The sequence below is a fragment of the Mastomys coucha genome, unplaced genomic scaffold, assembly GCF_008632895.1.
Source record: "Mastomys coucha isolate ucsf_1 unplaced genomic scaffold, UCSF_Mcou_1 pScaffold21, whole genome shotgun sequence".
NCBI classification, from domain to species: domain Eukaryota; kingdom Metazoa; phylum Chordata; class Mammalia; order Rodentia; family Muridae; genus Mastomys; species Mastomys coucha.
The window spans coordinates 38,076,906-38,093,846 of NW_022196904.1; the positions used below are offsets into that span (position 1 = coordinate 38,076,906).

Genomic DNA, 16,941 nt, shown 5'->3' on the forward strand with positions numbered 1-16,941 from the left:
AGTCATTCAGCTATCTCCCCTGCCCAGATGGGGGCCAATGATGGGGCTCCTATTGTCATGTTACATATTCTCCTTAGTCACTACACAGAAATCAGCAAGCTTGAGAGCCTGACACAGAACCCAGACCAGAGTCCCAGGTCATACGTGTTCCTAACCCCTCACAAAATACAGTGTTAACAGCATGAAAGCTCAGAGTGAGTGGCAGGAAGTGGAGTCCCAGAACACAGGAGGAAAGGGAAAGCCCCAGGGTGGAGAGGGAGGATCAGCTTCAGCTCCAGAGCCCAGCCTTGGGGCAAAGGACAGGGTTGTGATGCTCACGCCAGCCAAGGACCGCGTCTCCAGGACTGGCACAGGTCCTAACAGGCAGCATCTGACAGAGCTCATATAAGGGATTTGAGTAGCCTCTGGGAGGGAGGGGGCAAGCCCAGCAGAGAAGCTATGGAGGGGACTCAGCATGAGCTCAGTTTCTAAATGTATTCAGTGTTGTGTAGCAGAAGGACAGAGGGGAACTAGGGAAGGAAGCTGGCCTGGCCAAGCCCCTCCCATGCCAGGCTCTGTGCTGAGCAGTGTGCACACAAGGCCCCACTCAGTTCCTAACCAGCACCCTCCCACGGAGGTGGCATCAGGAGCCACACTCTCACATGATGGAAGGCTGGGACTCAGACAGGGAAAGTCACCTTAGCACAGTGTGCTTGCCAGTAAGAAGGGTCCCCTTGCAGACCTACTGTGAGAACACAGGGAGTCACAGTGCAGACCACCTACTGCTGCATCACTCACTTCACCTTAACCAGCTTGTGCAAGGTCACATGGCTTAGTCAACACTGTTTTCACTGTGTCAGGCTAGGATGTGAGAAACAGTATTGTTAAGGATCAGATACACAACTGCACCCTGCACAGCCATGATCTTCATGTGAACAAGGGGTGGGAAAACAGGTGGGTGGAAAAAATAACTAGCAAATGAGACTCTGAAGTGCATGGCTAGCTGTGCCCTGGAAGCTGCTGTGGCTGCCCTGAACAGGAACAAATGCCTTCATGTTGGCTTGACTTGAGTGTGCTAGGTGGTGGTGTAGGACTCGGATCCTTGCTTGGGGTACCAATGACTTTTCAAGCAGCAAGCAGCCTCCAGTTTTCAAGGACTGAGCCGGTAGGGACCTCCTGAGATACAGAACTGTGCTTCAGGAAAAGTAACTCCTCACACCAGCTTTGGAGAACTGGCACAGAGAAGGGCACGGACTGGATTATCCTAGGGATCAGATTGCAGACAGTTGCCATCAGCACCTGAAAGGATCCCGTCTTTGGAAGCCAAGCCAGGTGGGCTCTGTGCTAAAAGAGTGTCAGCCTGCGAGGAGAAACAGGACAGAGTGTCCTAGTCATCTGGACTGCCAGGGAGTTGACGCATGCCTTGCATTTGTGCTCTTGGGAGCCACGAATGTTTCTTCTTCAGAGCATGTGACCCCAGCCACGCACACACTCCACAGAGCTGCCAGCTGCTCAAGGCCCCATGGGCTTCTCCACTTCTTGCACTCCAGCTGATGGCTGCAGTGCTGAACTCAACTGACCCCCATAAACACACACACACACACACACACACACACACACACAGACCTACAGACACACACGCATACATACATAAGCATAGACATATAGACAAACACAGCCCTACAGACACACACACACACACACACACACACACACACACACAGACCTACAGACACACACGCACACATACATAAGCGTAGACATATAGACAAACACAGCCCTACAGACACACACACACATGTACACACACACACCTGCAAGGTTGGGTAAACTACATTTAACAGAATTAGAGAAAGAGGCTCAGTAAGTGATTTGCTGGTCACAGAGCAAGAAGCACGGAGTAAAGATTCAGCCTCATTCCTCTGATGTCAAGGGTACACTAATTCTTGCCTAAATTCAACTCACTTTTCAAGAGGAAAAGCAAAGCCACAGGGTGGAAAGGTGGCTCAGTCAGTAAAGTGTTTAGCATGCAAGCATAAATACCTGAAGCAAAGAAGAAGAAAAGAGGAGGAGGAAGAAGAGGAGGAGGAGGAGGAGGAAGAAGAGAAGGGGGAATAGGAGGAGACAAAAAAGAAAGAAAGAAAGAGAGGAAGGGAGGGAGGGAGGAAGGCAAGAAGGAAGGGCTAGATGTTCCAGTATGAAGGAAGATCTCTGGAGCTTACTGGATAGTCAGCTTAGCTGAATCAAAAACAAGGAGGAAAAACTCAGGTGAAGATAGAAGACACCCAATGTCAATCCCTAGCCTTCGCGATCAGGTGCACACACACCTTCGGGTACATGCATGTACACACAGGAACACATGCACACAAACATGTACATATGCCACACACACATACACATATACATACATGTACACACAAATAAATATAAAAATCAAAGACAAGAATCATAGAATGTTAGGGGTGTGGTTTTTAGTCTACCATTCTACCCAGCAAGATCCTGGAGTCTCCCCCGCCCCACCTAACACCTGTTCCCAACAAGCATTACCATGTGCTCCGGCTGTAAGGAAGTCTGGGCTCCACGAGGTCTGGAATGCCAGCTTCCTGAGAACCAATATCTTGTGTCAACATCTTCTCCCTTCACTACAGTGTACAGGGCTGCGTGATGGCGATCATCACTCTGGATTCATTAGCTCTTGAGCCTGGGTTTTCATTAGGCAAATGTTCCTCCTAGATATCACAGATCTTGCCACAGGGTGCCAGGATGGCTGACTCCATTGCTCATCTGTCCCTGCTCTACTGGCCACTTTATAGGACACAGACTCGCTCTGAACATTTCTCTCCCTCACCTACTCACCTGGGCCCAGAGAGATGGCATTCATTCAACAAACCAGAATATATTGCCTGAGGGAGGGGGTGTAGCCACTGTCCAGGGAAGTCTCAAGGGACAGGCTGAGGAGTGGCAGCTGTAGAAGGAGCCCCCAAAAAACAGTCCTCTGACAAAACAACCCAGTATCCTGCAGACTTAGTATTCAGAGAATGCCCCCTCAGTTGCTTGGCTTTTCAAGGATCACAACTACAGCCATATTAGATGGGTGTATGGTTAACATGCCCAAGTATCAGGGGTCTTTTCTGACTTGACACTGTGCCTTCAACATGTGCAAATAACTTAAGTAAGTAATGGGTAAAGTACACATATTAAACAGAACTGTCTTGCCTATAAATGTGAATGTAACATCTGAACATACAGAAGTCTGTGAGCTGCTTCCTAAGAGGAAGACTCTCACTGGGGCTGTCCACAAATTTCCTTAAGCTCTTCTTCCGTAGCACCCTGTTTCCAAAGTTCAGGTAAAGAAAGAACCGCAAAGGGTGGGAAGCAAACCATTGTCCGCAGACCAACAGAGGTGGGCAAGGCTGATGTCCAAAGAGGTTAGATGCAGGCTAGACTAGTGAAGGGCCTTCTAGAGTCACCATGTCCTATCATCCATCTATATTTGAATATTTAAAAGTCACCTCCAATGAAATGTGATCAATTTCCAATCAAAATTTTTCTACTCCAACTTAGCCACCTTCTATATTAAAAAGATTATTTTCCCCTACTCCCTTGTGTATATGGACAGCAAAACTAGACTCAGTGAGTTATTAAAAAGGAGGAGGGCATGGATCTGGGAGATGTGGCTCCCAGAGGAGTCTAGAGGGAGAAGTAGAGAGTGAATGTGAACATAATACATTGTATGCATGTACGAAACTCCAAAGAACTAATAAAATATTATATTAAGGAATAATTAATCCAGTTGGGCCTGCCAATTACCTGTCTGGGAGTCAACCGCGCAGGAAGGCTGCCTTACTGAAGACATGCTAAGGAGTTAGAGAGACAATTATCCCCTTAATGAAATAATGCACTTCCCTTCCCAGAAGCCCACTGGGCAGCTGCTCATGGGATCATCTCACAGCATCACTGTCAAGGCTGACTGCCTGGGTTGGACCTTGGAAAAGCATAGCTTTTCTTTCTTCTTCTAGCTCTTTCTTTTAGATACTGGCCAAATGCCTAATCACTCTTGCCCTGATATTTTGGGCTCTCCAGCTATGTTTCTGAAGCCCCTCCTCTTCTACCATACAGCTACTTACAGTCCTTCCTCCAGGCAGCTGCTGGGATTTCCAGCTTGCCTGTTGTTATTTTTCTTCCAAATGGCAATAAAATTGTCCCTAAGCTACAAAAATATCATTTTGAGTTAGAACATGGCAATCCACAACCCATCCTCACCTAGATGAAAAGGATGAGGGAACTCTATTTCTTCACGGCTATACGCAGACCGTAAGTAAGGTGGCCAGTCATTTGTCTTCAGGTCACATGTCCCTTCTCACCTGGCTGCTGCCCTTCTAGCCCGACTCAGCACCAGTTCCTACCCAGAATCCGGCAAAACTTTCCTGGCCTTGCACCCATGTTCAGGATCAGTGCTGGGAATCTCCTGCAAACACTGCATTGAACATGTCCCTCTCCACATGTGCCACATACACATCTGCCCCTGTTCCAAATCTCCCACCTGTCCCCATAGCCTTGGGGTAAAGAGCAAATTCCTTAGCAAGGCCTGCAGGGGCCTGGCATGTTCTCCACACTCCAGAACCACTGACCTGCCCATCCTAACAGCACTGAGCTGAAATGAGTTCAAAGCCTAGGAAACTGTTCTTCCCCTCCTGCCTGCTCATCCCTCAGCTCAGATGTCCCTCATGCCTCCCTTCCTTAGTGATCTCTAGAAGGTTCATCTCTCAGCTTCATGGTACTGGAAACAGTAGAACCTTTAAGAGGTGGCTCTTAGTGGGAGGAAGTTAGGCCATGGGGTGCATGCCCGTGAAGGAACTTTTGGCTCCCAGTCCCTTATCTCTCTCTACTGCTTGCCTGCCATGAGGGGAGCAGCTCTTCTCTAGCACGGGCTCCACGTCATGCTGTGCTACATCATCACAGACCCTCAAAGCCAGAGACCAATGGAGCTTGGACTGAAAGCTCTTAAGCCACCAGCCAAGACAAGCCTTTCCTCTTTAAGTTTATACCACTTTAGGTATTTTGTTACAGTAGCGGATGGCTGAGCTGCACAGCCACCGTTGCTATCATTACCACAGTAACATTTACTGAGGGTTGACTCAACATGCTTTAGGCACTAGGCCAAGCAGCATGCTGGCAGAATTCACTGAATCCTCACAGTATATCACTAGTTAGACTCTTGCTAAAGAAATAGAGAGAGGGGATGTACTAACATGCTGGGCCAGGATTTGAACCTTGGCAGGACTGTGAAGCCACAGTCTTAATCACAAACAACCACTCTACAGAAAAGACTGATGAACCCCACTCTCGATGCTGTCTTAGGGAAGCCACACACTCTTTGGTCTGGCTTAGGATGGCTGCTGTCATTACTGTGGTACTGGGAAAAGCCTCATCCATCACTCACCAGTTTGCTCAAAACGGTCTGACTTCCAGTCTGGGGCTAAAACAGCTTATTATAGTTTGAAAATGAAACTTGTATGAAAGCAATGTGCTAGGGCAGATCCATGAAGGTCTGGGATCAGAGATGCTGGGGCAGGGCACGGAGAGAGGAGTTGTCACAAACCCAATGCACAACAAGCGGTTCATAAAGGGTATCCTGAGGTAAATGCAAACACTGAATAGGGCTGCATTGGAACTGTGCCTGCAACTGTCTCTTGGATTTTTGCTGCTTCTGTTAATCCTGCTGAGCTCAGGGTTAAGATGGGATCCATCAAGGTGCCTCTGCCTCAGGAAGCCAGGAGCTGGCCCTGAATATACTGTCATCTGCTATACTGTAGACTGGAAAGGATTCACCCTTCCCAGCCTCTCCCTACTTTTTCTATCACTCAACACTGGGCAAGGGAAAAAAGAGAAGGAGCTAAAATATTTATGTTCTGATTTTATGTTGGGCATTCTTACAATCCTGACAATAACCACGAGCGGCGGATGCATAATCCTCATCAAGGAAACAGAAGTTAAACAAGAGATTCAATCACAGGCTGTGAGGAGACAGCTTGCTGCACATGAGGAGGACCTGTGGAGTTCCCAGAACCCACACAGTACCTCATGTATGCAACCCTAGTGTTTCCATGGCGCAGACAGGAGAATTCTCAGAAGCCCATGGACCAGCTAACCTGGTATACAAACCAGGCAATGAGAGACCATTTCAAACAAAGTGGGAGATAAGGACGGACTCAGAAGCTGTTCTCTGACTTTAGCATGTGCACAATGTACATGACCATGCCTGCATACACACATATGCATGCACACGTGCACACACACACATACATGTACACATAACATTTTAAAAAGAGAGACTCAACCAGTATTCAGTAGAAGGGGGAGCTGAGGCTTATGCCCTGTCTCGTCAGGTCTACCAATCTGTGCCTGTTCTATTTATGTTTCAAAAGAGTTTTAGAATGACCTAGCCTTCAGGGCAAATTATAACAATTATTTGGATGTGTCTAAATGGTAGGGAAGTCATGAAAATGCATCCGTCTCCTTCCTCTATCAGCCTTCTGCTAGCTGAGTACTACCCAGGTGCCAGGCACTGTGCCGGATAGAGATGATACAGAGGCGGTAAGATGTGGCCCCTGCTCCTGAGAAGGATGAGGAAAAAAAACAAAGGAAACTGAGCAAAAGAGAAGGGAAAGGGCCCTAAGACAACAGAGCCAGAGCAGTCCTTGGAAGGACAACGCTAAACCTGGCTGCATCACCTAGCATTACCAAAGGGATTATCAGAACTGGAATTCCCCAGTTCCCAATTGTAATTATCCCAGGTGATTGGCTGGAGCTGACTTCCAGGTCAGGAGACTAGCTGGGTGACCCCGCTCTCTCAGTGCAGGGTCAGCAGCGGCCAGCAGGGCAAAGGGAGTTAATGCTGTAGGCTCAGGCATCCAGGTGGATGTAAGGTGTCTTTTATACCATACAGTACATGAGTAAGTTCACACATGATATTTTATATGCATGGGTGTTCTCAATGACAATGCTATATGCATACTAGAAATTACTTTTTACAATAATAAGGCAATAGTTAGATCTGTGCATTAGGTCTAACCCAATTTAGATTAAAATTACACATGAATATACAGAATGGACAACAGTTCTTATAATCAAGGATGATGCTCTTGCCCTCTCCAGATTCTGAACACCTTCCTAAAGAATCACTTGGAGCCGGAAAACACTACTGATTCACCAAGGGGAGTGTTTCAATGCGCTGGTTCCTGGACAGTGACTGAGAGAAGAGAAAAGCTAGCATTTGCCAAAGCTTTGCAGTAACACAGCATTTCCTCATGGAAACCGGGGCTGTCCGAGTTACTGCATAAGAGACGGGCCTTCTGCAGCTGGCCATTAGAAACACCCTCTGCCCTTCCAGCTTCAGATCCCAAACACTGGCTGCAAGTGGGTGGTGGGCAAAGTCTAAAAGCATAGGAGGTTCTGAGGATAGCAGGGGAGGCTGGCCCTTCTGTAGGTCCCCGTGAACTCGTGGCAGCATCTGGTCAGCTATCTCCACCTAGCCTTCTTTCACAGTTACCTTATACTTGCCTATCTACTTGTGTTTTAGGAACTTGTTTATCACATTCTCCATGCCCTACTTCAACTTCATGCCCATCTTTGTGGCAGTCTTGGTACAACAAATTTCAATCTTATTTCTGTTCTGGGGTTCAGTGGTCAGAGTCTACATCACCCTCTTCTCCTGGGCTACAAGGGGGTCCAGGAGCATGGCCAGAAGCACAGGCAGGGAGACTCTGGAGAGCTCACTCTTGCGGCATCCTGGAAGCCTCCCCAGGAGCAGCTCAGCTGGAGGAGACTGGGAAGCAGCTACCACGAGACTGAGCCTTGGTCTTGGATGTCTGGCCTCCCCATCCTGGCGTCACTAAATTGCAGACAAGGTACAGTTTTCTTGTAGCGTTCTTTTTTCCTTTGTATATGAAGCAACTAGATTAGCCTGTGTTCCTGTTTCCCATCCTGAGTCTGAAACAGGTGGGTTTCATTTTGTATTTTTTGCATTAGATGCAATTGAGTAAGAGTGGCTGTGTGACTCAGTGATGGATGTTCATAACTCAGAGCTATAGAGTGTGAACCTTTACAGCTAAAAGAAATTGCCCATCTCCTCCTGCCTCCTCATTTGATGATAAGTAAACTATGACCCAAGGTCCAGAGAAGGACCTAAATTCAGTGTACGGGGTGGAAATAATCTTGTTAATTGTATACCTAGCATAATTTCAAATGTGTTTGATGAATGAATGGATGAATGAATGAATGAATGAATGAATGAATGAATGAATGAATGAATATGGCTCTTCCAAGGTCACCCAGCCTGGAATCCAGTAATGTCTTCTCTCCTTGCCTGGAGAAGAGGAGATGGTGGGAGAGGCTTCAAGCTGCAATGGTCCCTGCAGGGGATGAGGTCTCTGTCAGAAGTGCCAGAATACAGCCAGGAACAAATTTTCAAGGTTGATGGTGCCAGAGGTCCCTGGTCAGGGAGTGGGCTTCTCTTGAGTCCTCTGTGCCGTGCACATTGAATCATGATAGTAAATGACTACACTCTGTCTATAAGTCTGCATCAGCCGCGTTAGCCCATTCATCATCAAGTACCCCACAGTCTGTCACAGAAGACTTCAAACACATCAGATCTAGAAATCATATGCTTTGGCTTGGTTTTGGTTGCCAAGGGCCGCCATGATCAGATAGCACCTGAGGAAGGGTCCTGGGTACCCTATGAGTTCTAACTTTGATAAGTTCACGTGGAGACAGCTAGCTTTGTACTCTGTATTAAACGAAATGAGTCAGAAGCGGGGTGGTAATTTATAAAAACCACTAATTGTGGTACTGGAGTCTGACACTGGACTCTAGTCGGGCTCTACATGTGAGAACTGCGTAGCCTCAAGCAATCTCTCCGGTTCTCTGCAGGTCTAATACCTGCAACGCAAGTGCAGAGACAGAGTGACAATCATACCACACTAGAACAGTGGTTGGCATGCAGCAGGTGTGCCGCATGTTATTCCACATTCAAATGCTTCCCGAAAGGGAAACTTGGCGGTACCCAGGGTCTCCCAGACAAACCTGTGTCTTAGGTATATGTGTGCTGTGTCCCAGGAGTCCCACCCCGCCAATGGCAGAGGCAATCATTTGAAGATGTCAGCCTTGCCTTCCTCACCTCCACTCTGGCTGCTGAGAAGTGAGAAAGCGTCCTGCAGAGAGGGGAGGCTGCTCATCTCTCAGGCAGCACCGCTGCAGCCCCTGACCTACTTTCTTACTAAAAATAGCCCTTCTTAGGTCACCGACGCAAATTGAATTCCACTGCTTCACTGCACCCCAGAAGCAGGTGGGTGGGCACCACAGCACATTTGGAGAGCTGGAGCCTCTACTTGATGTCGCACTGCTGCCCACTGAGTGTGCTGATCCATCATGTCTGGATGGAGGGCAGGGTGTGCTTGCACGCAGTTAAGATGGGTGGTGTGCCTTGGGAAAGTCATATATACATATACATATATATATATGTGTATATATATGTACATATATATCAAATTGAGATAATAAAAGTAATCTTCAAGTGTTGCTATGCAGACAAAAATTGCTGTATAAAGTGACTGTGCACAGAAGATATGTTCGGTGACGGAGCTGGCAGAGCTGTACACCATCTGGCCTGCTGCTCAGCAAGACCAGCCCACTGGAGCATCTTATAGGTGAGCTAGCAGGGAACCCATCCACCCTGACATGAGAAATGGGCCTGAGGCAGGGCTCAGAGTAGAGGATTTCCCTTACATGTGTGGAGTTCTGTGTTCAAGCTCTAGCAAAGTGTGCATGTGTGTGTTTACTACATGCATACACACATCCTACAATAAAAGGGCCTGAGAGGGCCTGAGAGGCACCTAAGGGTGACCATGTAATAGCTGGCAGGTCTTAGCCATCGAGTCTGCATTTAAATAAGCTAACACATGTCTCTGCTGCACTGTTAGATTGAGAACTTTTAGAGTAGTTACCTTTTAAGGGCACATAAACGACTAAATGAGTTATTGCTACATGTATTCTATTACAAGTATACTGCATGGCCATTACGAAATGGGCAGTAACTGTGGAAAATCAAAAAGTAAAAATGCAATCAATGTTGAGTTCTTAAATGATGCCAGGCCTTTTTCCAAGATCTGAGCCTGTGGTTCTTATACACTCACCAGCATCCAGTCTATAGACACAAAAGCAAATGAAGAGACATGAAGTTAAGACATAAATATACACCAAAGCACACACATTAGAGTGGAGCCAAGGGGAACAGAAATGGGAGTAAGTGATGGCATTTCTGAGGGAAGGGAGATCTACAAACTTGGGCAGACACAAGAGGTGGATGGGTTCTGGATAAGGGAGGGGAGGACTGGCTTTTGATTCCACATCTACAGATGTGATGTTGGTCCTCAGAAGGGTAAATACTGCGAATGGGTCAAGTTGATAGTCCTCGTTCATCCAACATGAATGCTGGATGTTTATGTAGCTCTTAATTTTACTTAATTTTAAGGCATAAAAAACATTAAGATGAAAGCAAATTGCAGGACCCAGGAGACAGAGGTAGGAGGATTGCCAAAGTTCAAGGTCAGCCTTGCCTATGTAGTGAGTTCTAAGCCAGCCAGGTCTACATAGTGAGAATTTGTCTCAAACAAAAATAACAACAAACACACACACCACCACCACCCAAAATACAAAATAAAACCATGACGGTATTGGAGACAAAACTCTGGAACTCTGACATGCTGGACCCTAGCCCAGCGTTTCCAAAATCCAAGAGCCTTCCTTAGGAGGGAATTTGAGGATATGAGTTAATAAATTAAAGTAAGTAAATCCCTTCAAAACTTTTGGCAATGCTGGCAGGAGGTTTTCCAAAAGTGGCCCACTGTCTCTAGGAATGAGGCGGTAAAGCACAGAGAAAATACATGACTGTCAAGTGACGTTGCTGAAGTGGGGTGAGATGAGAGCAGCCTCCTGGCCTCCTAACTTCCAGCTGAATCCCCTTTCCCTGCAGTAAGACAAATATCAGTGAATGCCTCTGGTCACTTCGAACTCTACTGTTTTAGGTTAGCAATGCTCTTGGGTACGTGAGGTATGCCTGCTTACATGAACATATAGAGGTCTATATTCACCCCACCCCAATGTGTATAATCCACTCTTATTTTGAATACCTCCCGGTCTCATGATCAAATCCTCTACGTGTCTTAAGAAGATTGCCCTGCAGAATCTCAGGAGTATTTCCAGACCATCGGTGTTTGCTGTCAACAGATTCATACACAGACATCAGCCTATGGCTCTGTAGCACTCTGGAGAGGAAACGAAGTTTTACCTGCAGAATAAAAGCTCTGACTCCTGTTATCAGAAAGAAGCAAAGTAAGAACGCCATCCTCTAGAGCTTGCAGGGTGGACCAACTTCAAGTAGAGTTTGATGGGCTCAGGCCAGGCCAACCCCTTGTGTTCACTATAGCCTCAGAGGCAGGGAAATGTGGAAGACAAAGAGGCAATAACAAGAGCTTCCACGTGGTAAGGGCCTTTCATACCAGGCACAACACTACTTTCTCTGTTAGAATCTCTGAAATGTCTTTTCAATGATCCCCCTGCCTTCTTTTCTTTGGTGCTCCCGGGGATTGATCCCAGAGCCTGTGTGCTGTACCACAGAGCTGCGTCCCAGTCCCTAAAATCATCTGACTTTTACAGTTAAGAAACCTTAGGACTCAAGAGTAACTTGTTCCAAGGCCGTGCAGGCAAAACCAGGATTCGAAGCCAGGCCTGTCTGCCTTACCACACTGTCTCAGCAAATGCCATGGCAGTTCCAGCTCATACACAACCCCAATACTCTCAGCACCAGCATCTCGATGTGCAGATAACTGCGTTCCTGCTCTGCCCCTCAGGCTTAGTGCTCAGTCTGTTGCCATGGTGAAGCAGTATAATACCATAAAAGACCCAGACAGATGTACAGATGTTAGGAGAGTCCTGCACCTCACACCTGGCAGCTGAACACCTCACCAAGGTCCTTTGCCATGTAAGGAGAGTTTAATTGCACGTCTGGACTGCTCAGCTTCTTCTAGCAGCAGAAAGTGAGCAGCTGCAATGCTTTTCCTAGTGACTTTCAGAGAAGAGCCGGGGGGAGGGGTGTGGGGGGGAAGAGGTTGATACTCAGAAAATCCATTAACTAAAACCCTGCATCCCGGGAGCACCCTGGGGAGTCATGGTTCCTCAGAATGTTTTCTCCTCTATCACTCAGGTGCCTGGCTTGTACTCACAGTCCCGCCCACCTTTCACTGGAAAGCTGTTTTAGGAAAAGCAAGATTTAGCAGAAAGGGTGTTGGGTTTGGATTCTATCTTTGAGGGGTTAGTTCAAATGAGTTGAGATCACTTATTTCAGTTTCGGGAGTGCCTGTTGAAATGTCAAGAGACCTGGGCTGTGGCTCAACAGTTCTGCTCCCTGGTTGTTAAACAGTAGACAAGACGCCCAACCTCAATTTCTTTCCTTTCACATAAAGCGGGAGTGATGGGCAGGTAACCCCCCGAGCCAGCATTTCTTCTGCTGTAAAGCCAGTAAGTATCACAATCACTAAGTACTTAGCGTGTGCTGCCTATGCTGAGGGCTCTCCCATACTCTCGTCCTCACACTCCTCTGTGGTGGGCACTAGCAGCTCCATCAATAGACGAGGAAACCGCAATCAGAGGAGCACAGTAACTTGGGCCACACAATGGTTACACTTTTAAGTTAGGTGTCCTAGTTAAAGTTACTGTTACTGTGATGAAACACCCGGCCAAAAAGCAAGTTGGGAGAAAAGAGCTTGGCTTATGTTTCCAGATCACTGTCAGGACAGGAACTCAAACAGGGCAGGGATCTGGAGGCAGGAGCTGATGCAAAGGACATGAAGACATGTTGCTTACTGGCTTTCTTCCCCTGGCTTCCTCAGCCTGCCTTCTTAAAGAACCTAGGGCCACCTACCCAGGCATAGCGCCACCCACAGTGGGCTGGGCCCTCCCGCATCACTCACTAATTAAGAAAATACCTTACAAGCTTGGCTACGGTTGCATCTGATGGAAGCATTTTCTTAATTGAGATGCCCTCTTCTCAGATGACTTTAGTTAATGTCAAGTTGGCATAAAACTAGCCAGCATATTAAGATTCAAAAGTCTAGACTTGATTGGAACCTATGCATTCAGTTAGCAACCACATACCAGAAAGTTGTTGCAAGAAAGAAAATTTTACTATGCGATGTCACTTGGGTGTCTGGCAGTATGGGTCCCTCTAAGACAGCTCCTTACACTGTGAGCCAGGTAACTAAATGTGGGCATTACAAAAATTTGACAACATTAAAAAGTTCATGAGCACACAATGACCAAATATTAATTCAAAATCAAACTCCCAATGGCTATGAGGTGTTTCTGTCAGTGTGTTCCTGTGTAGCTTCACAGGATTTCATGGTCTCCTTGATTCTGAGCACACAACAGGCATACTCCGCACCGCGCATGCTGTCACAACACCCAGTACCAATGGATACGCCCAAAACACTGCAGCTAAGATTCAAGATTATATTATCAACTGTAGTGCATTCACTGTGAACACAACTCTCTGCTTTTACAAAAAGATAATGGTTTCTTTCTAATATTTTTCTACTGTCATTTCTAAGTACATAAGCATAAAATTAGTTTATCTTTGGATTTTACTGAGTTAGAATGTTGGATTTAAAAAACTGTCATTTGAGTTCCATTTTTTAAAAAAAAGTTAAATGGATTTGGGCTTACTTAGGATTAGGATAGGATTTTCAATAATGTCTGAAATGGCTCTGAACATACTTCTGCAGCCTTCTTTTATGTGTTTGTGTGAAGTGGCATTCTTAGCACTGACAGTTATAAAATAAAAACATGGACCAACTCTGAAAAATGATGAGGATGCAATATCAAGACTCAGCCGAGACTTAATTCTTCTCATAGAAATATACGAGCAAGTCCACTCCACTAGTACTCCATGTAGCTTCCATAGGTAATAAATATAAAACTACCTATGTACCAAAGTGTGGGGCAGTGGGCAGTTCTGACAGCCAGAGTCCAGTAGAGTGGCCACTTGAGAACCCGGAGACCCACTGAGCAAAGTAAATTTGTTCACAAGGGATGGTAGGAGTTTAGTGATAGCTCCTGAGACCAATGGCTCAAATCTCAGCCCAGACCCCTCACAGCTGCCCCTGCAGGAGATGTGTGCTCTATCAGGCAGACAATGCCCCAAGCTCCCAGCATTCTAGCTGGACCCTACACACAGTCATCTGATCACAAGCCAGGCATGCCACGCCCCATACAATAAAAGGGGTGGTTTGCCCCCTCCTCACTCTCTAACTCTTCTTCTCTTGCTCTCTTGCTCTCTTGTTCTCTTGCACTCTTGCTCTCTTACTCTCTCTCTCCTCTCTGCTCCTTGTTCTCTTCTCTGGCTCGCTCTCTCTCTCTCTCTCTCTCTCTCTCTCTCTCTCTCTCTCTCTCTCTTTCCTTCCTCTCCTTTCCTTCCAGCATATTTTCTCCTTCCTACAATAAAATAACTCATTTATACATTGCCTCTTTTTAAACTAAGGCACCATGCAGCAACAGGCTGACATGGGGGAGGGGGTGGGGGGGGGAGAGACCCAGGCCACAGCCCAGGCCCCCACCTTTGGAACAACACCAAAGAGCTATTTTAACTTATTTTAAGTTTCTTTATGTTTCTCAATAAATGTCTGGTACCTATGTTATATACTTAGATGCCAGGGGGCACACAAAAACATTTTAGGTGTGAAGGGGGTTGCAACAGAAACAGTCTAAGCAGTTCCATCTAAGATACAAGTGCTCGGAGCCTCTGCAGAGTTCACGTACCCATGGTTACAGTATGGCCACAGGGGTCCTGTGTGAGCATCATGCCTCTTGAGAAGAGAGCGGAGAGACTGATGGAGTGGGGTGGTACTTACTGAGGATACCCTCAGATTTGTGAAGTCTGCCATCCTGTGCATAGAGGCAGGGTTATGGATGGAAGAACTCCTCACTCTTGAAAGTTGAGAGCTAAAGGTGCTTTGTCAGTAAGATGCTCCTGAAGAAGAGTGTCACGTCTCATTTGCACATGATCACAGACCTCCTCGAAGCCGATGGTATCCAAGGTGACTGCTGGACACTGATGGGAAGAGGACGTGACCAGAAGGCAGGGCTTTGTGTCTTCAGAGAAGCGGGACAAATCCTTAACCCACGCTTACACAGAAGGAGGAAGGATTGAATATAAACTGGAGCTGTAATTACAAATGTGCATAGAGTTCTCTGCTTTTGTACCCTGGAACCAGGCTGTTGCACCTCTCATCACACCCACCCACCCAAAGTGCTCATTCCCAGAGCCAAGAGCCACAAGAAGATGACAACTGTAGGGTCTGGAGACCAAAGAGATGGCTCAGAGGATAAAGTGCTTGCTGTACAGGCGTGAGGACCAGAATTTGGATTTTCAGAGCCCATGTGAGTGCCAGGTGGGCCCAGCAGCTTGCCTGTAATCCCAGTGCTTGAAAGGTAGAGACAGATGCTCAGAGCAAGCTGACTAAAGGATTCTTATGTGTGAGCCCTGGGTTTAGACTCTGTGTCAAAGAATTAAATTGAAAGTGATCAAGGAAGACTCACTGGCAACTTCAGACCTCCACATAAATGCAAAACTACAGGCATGCACATGCATAATGCACACTCTTCTAGCTTACTTTCTGCTGTTGTGATAAACCACTCTAGCCAAAAGAAATTTATGGGAGGGAAAGGATATATTTGGCTTATACTTCTGGGTCGTAACTTATCATTGAAGAAAGGCAGGGCAGGAACTCAAGCTTGAAGCAGAGACTGTGGAGGGCTTGTGGGTCCCCGAGGCTTTTGTTCCTCTTTCCAACATGGCCACACTGATTTTCCCCACGTTCCGTCATTATTTGCTGTTTAATGGGCACGCTGGGACAGGTGGCCCAGCCCAGCCTCTGTAGCTGCTTTGACCTCTGCCTTTCTCTAAAACTCCGGGTATAGATACAGCAGAGGAAGACACCACGGGGCCTTGAACCTTGGGCTTGGGAATCCGAACATTTCTCCAACCCTCTGATAGCCGCTAAGTGTACAGCTCCTAATCGTGTAGCTGGGAGGCAAGTTGCTTAATTTCTCTGCCATGATCTCCCACTCACAAGTAGATAAACAGAGATTACAGTACATAATTGCTGCTATGATTCAATTAGAAAATCCAAATGACAGAAAAATCCTACTTGCATGGTGCCTAGTATGAAGGGAAACATGAGTGTTAGCTGTTACCCCTTTTTGTCTCCAGTGTGACAAAGGTGCCAGCACACTGCTTGGCACTCAGCAAGGTTCTCCCCAGGCACTAAGTCCCTGTTATCTGCAGACTGGGCAAGAGGAGCCTGAGCTTGGGAAGAGGGAGTGCAGAGTTCTTTGTTTCAGGCAGCCTGACTGTACTGAAACAGTGAGCCAAGACATGCAGCTGACAATCATGCATGAAGGAACTAATCACACCATTCTGGCTTCCTCTCAGGAAGAGGCTTTGTATATAAGGACTCCTAGAGGCCCTTCTTGCAAAGGGTATCTTGACATCTAGAAAAGTCTACCAGGCAGGGCTGTGTGATGGTCAGTGTTGTTAGCTTGACAGAATCTAGACTCACCTGAGAGACGGGCCTTTGGGGGATTATCCTGATTGTGCTAATTGAGGTCAAGAGACCTGTCCACTGTGGGTGGTACCGTTCTCTGGCTAGGACCCTGGACTGTATGGATGGAGAAAGAAAGCTAAGCGCAGTGTGGTTCATCCTCTTCTGCTTCTTGACTGTGGATGTCATGTGACCAGCCCCTGCTGCTGTGACTTGCCCACCATGACGGGCTATATTCTTGAATAATGAGCCAAAATAAACCCTCTCCCTCCCTCCCTCCCTCCCCCTCTCCCTCTCCCTCTCCCTC

The 16,941-nt window shown here is 46.9% G+C and overlaps 1 protein-coding gene across 9 annotated transcripts in view; it reads right to left on the reverse strand.

Annotated features, from left to right (window-relative positions):
• The window catches only part of Sergef (secretion regulating guanine nucleotide exchange factor), a 199,264-nt gene that overhangs the window by 37,502 nt on the left and 144,821 nt on the right, over positions 1-16,941 (reverse strand). For 2 of the 9 annotated variants that reach the window (XR_004123041.1, XR_004123038.1), the window contains 2 exons: positions 16,653-16,751; positions 14,943-15,254 (listed from right to left, as the gene is read on the reverse strand). The exons of 6 other annotated variants lie outside the window; for them this stretch is intronic. The gene's annotated coding sequence lies outside the window, so the exon portion shown is untranslated. The remainder of the gene's footprint in view (positions 1-14,942; positions 15,255-16,652; positions 16,752-16,941) is intronic. One more of the 9 variants, XR_004123039.1, reaches the window with a different exon arrangement.